The sequence below is a fragment of the Heterocephalus glaber genome, unplaced genomic scaffold, assembly GCF_053883595.1.
Source record: "Heterocephalus glaber isolate CG9 unplaced genomic scaffold, H.glaber_assembly_v1.0 deba00001572, whole genome shotgun sequence".
Classification (NCBI taxonomy): domain Eukaryota; kingdom Metazoa; phylum Chordata; class Mammalia; order Rodentia; family Bathyergidae; genus Heterocephalus; species Heterocephalus glaber.
The window spans coordinates 14,217,363-14,220,820 of NW_028258357.1; positions in this window are offsets into that span (position 1 = coordinate 14,217,363).

A 3,458-nucleotide genomic window follows, 5' to 3' on the forward strand; every position below is an offset into this window, starting at 1 on the left:
CTGATTACTTCCCAGCTTTCCCGTGGTAACTAGTCCACATTCCTATTATTTGTTTTCCCATCTGGCCCACTGCCTAGACTATAAACTCTGAGTTCAAGGACCACAGCCATTTGATTTCCCATTTATTTGAATCTGACCAAACACACAAGGGATTTCCTGACATGTGTGCCATACATTGACACTTAGCTTGCATTTCTCCTTTTTTCCTTGTCTCTCTCTGACTCCCACCCCACAAAGCTCCACTCAGCCCTTTCTCTCGAGGCCTCCTTGATAACATTTGGAACAGCAGTTGCCATAGTATGTCCCCAGCTAGACAATAAGTCCTTGAACACAGGGTTGCATGTGATGTTGATCCACAGCAGCCCCTCACGCACTGGGTGTGTTAAGTAGGAGGCCAATGGCTACAAATAGCAAAACTTTGGCCAAAATTGGCTTAACAATAAGGAAGTTTTTAAGCTCACCACTGGAAATTTAGAGGCAAGGCAGGTTTCTGGATTGGTTGATCCCAAAGCTCAATGATGTGGCACACCCACATCCCTCCCTCTCTCTGCTCTGCCATCCTGCCATGCCCTGGGTCTGGCTGTCTGCTGAGGGCCATAGCTCTCAGTGTCTATCATTTAGATCAAGCAGGAAGGGGAGAAGGATGACTTCCTGTGGCTCTTGTGAGAAAAAACATTTTCTCAGAAGCTTCCAATAAATCTCCTTGGTTTCATAACCTAAATCACACTCCAGCCCTTTCTTGAACTAAAGACTCAGCAAAGGGCATAGGGCATTTTTAGACTAATCAAGTCTATCTCCCGAGCTGAACAAATGTCTTCCAACTTTTCTTCTTGTTTTTTGGGGTGTATTTTCAATATTTACACTTTTTTCCATTTAGTTTATTGGTAAATTTTAGGTATAAAATAGTTACATTCATCATTGGGATCTTGTATCTTTACATGAGTATCTTGGTTCTTATTTTTTTTCCCCTTCCCCTGCCCTCCCTTCTCCCCCTCCACCCTTCTCTATTGGCAAAGACTTTGTTTCCATTTTTTTCCATTTCTCATTCAATATTTACACTTAATTAATGAATACCTTTCGCAAAAGTAACCTGAAAGGCAAAATGATAATGGTAAGTATGATATCTTGATTAATAAAAAGATATTAATCTAGTGATCAGACCCAGAAATAAGACATGGTTAGAGTGGCATGAAAAGTATCTCTTTTACATATTCATTGGATTTTTTTCTTTTTGATTTATTTGTTTATTTATTTATTGGTACTGGGGATTGAACTCAGGACCGTGCGCTTGTGAGGCAGGTGGTGGAACTACTGAGCTACATCCCAGCCCTCTTTTTGTTTTAGAGACAGGATCTCCTTATATAGCCCAGGCTGGGCTCAAACTTGTGGTGATCCTCCTGCCTCAGCCTCCTGAGTGCTGAGATTACAGGTGTGCACCACCGCACCCAGCTGTGTCTGCTAGATTTTATTTATTATTTATTTATTTATTTATTTTGGTACCGGGGATCAAACTCGGGTCCTTGTGCTTGCGCAGCAGGTGGCAAAACCACTGAGCTAAATCCCCGGCCCTCTGCTAGATTTTATATATGTGGTAGATTGTTAGAGAACAGCCATGAATCATGCCCAATCACAATCCATGAATATCACTTGAGTATCACTCTCCCAAACTGACTCCGGGCTTGTTGAGTGGCTTGGCAGGTGACTTGCTTTAGCCACTAGGCCATCAGTGAAAATGACACAGCAGAAGCTGGAAAAGTCCTTGTGTTTTGGGGCTCACGCTCCCTAGCTTCCCCGGGAGGAGAAGAAGCCCAGGTGAGCCTGTGGGGGAGAGGATCCTGATTCCTCCCGCTCCTTTGCCACTACTCAGTGGGAAGAGGAAGAAAGTGCACTGGGCTCATCACATTTTTCAAAATGTGTTAGTATTTGTTCCTTGAATCTTCCAGAATCATGATTAACTACAAGTAGAACAGCCTTTTTCTTACGTGGTGTTAAATTCTGTCACACAAGTCTAAGAGCTGAACCTGGGATACAGCCTGTGATAGAGCACATGGTTAGCCTGTACCATGCCCTGGATTGGATTCCCAGTGAAATAGGATAAGTACCTCATGGAACAGGAGGTGGGGGATTCTCGGGCCCTGATCCATGATCTGTTACCCACTAGAGGTGTGGGGGTCCTTCCACCTATGCTCCCTTGCTCACAATATGTGGAACACACTCTCCTCTTATCTCGGGGACCATGTACACTACAGCAGCAGGGGGGTGAGGCTGCTATTATGTCCCCAAGGACAAAGCCCCTGGTCCAAGTCTTGTCCTAGGAATAGATCCAATAAAACATAAGCAGAACACCTCCAAAAATGCCAAACTCATCACCCAATAAAAAAATTCTTGGCTCCTAGCCCACCTCAGTGGTGCCATGAAAACTACTCTGAGCCAGGTGTAGAGACACACGCCTGTAATCTCAGCACTCAGGAGGCTGAGGCAGGAGGACTGCCAGTTTAAGCTTAGCCTGGGCAATTTAGCAACTTGGTGAGACCCTACCACTAAATAAAAAGTAAAAAAAGGGCTGGAGAAGTAGCTCAGTACAGGTTCCCAGGTTCAATCCCAGTGTCAAAAAACAAACAAAAGATCAGGCCAGTCTGATCTTTTCAAGGCTGGATCCCCTTTAGCTTTTCAAGCGGAGGTCCATTCCCCACCTCCTTTTTCTTCCTAGGCCTCCATGAAAGCTTTTGCCACACCTCACTTTTGATTTTCACTAGTACCAAAACAAGTTCCCATATACATGCTGTATAATCAGTATCTTCCCCCCAAAATCTCAAAATGAGAGTGAGACCATTGAAAACAGTTTATTCCATATTTGCTGTGGAATTCTCTAGAAGTCAGGTGATGTCAATTTCTACCAGAGCCATATCAAGGGTCACTGTACCCTGAAGGACCTTGGGCATGGGTAGGAATCCAGCCCTTCCCACACTGGAGTGAAGAGCAGCCATTGGTGCTGGGTCACTGGCTCAACTGCAGCTCAGGTATGAGGATGAGTCAACTGTGGCCTAGTTCCCATTCTAGCAAAGAATAGCACCAAAAACAGCCTGTAGGTGAGCAAGTTCCTCGGCACATGTTTTGCTTCCTGAACCAAAAGATTTTACTTGGGTCCCCAACTTTCTTGTGGACAAAGTACAACTAAGAGTGACGACCCTGCCGTGAAACAGTGTGGGGTCCACCACCACTGTCCTCAGCTCGGCAAGCTGGCACGTGAGTCTGTCCTTTGCTTGGCCAGCTGCCATGAGAGTGCTTGGGGTGCTTCACACACCACTGCACACATAGGTGCAAAGTCATACATCTCGGCCCTGGGGAGCCACGGGGTCATCCAACCCGTTCTTCCCCTGGCCAATGACACGAAGCCTTCCCAGAGGGTCCTTTATCTTCTTGCGAGAAAACACAGATTGGGCAATATTCCTCAGGTC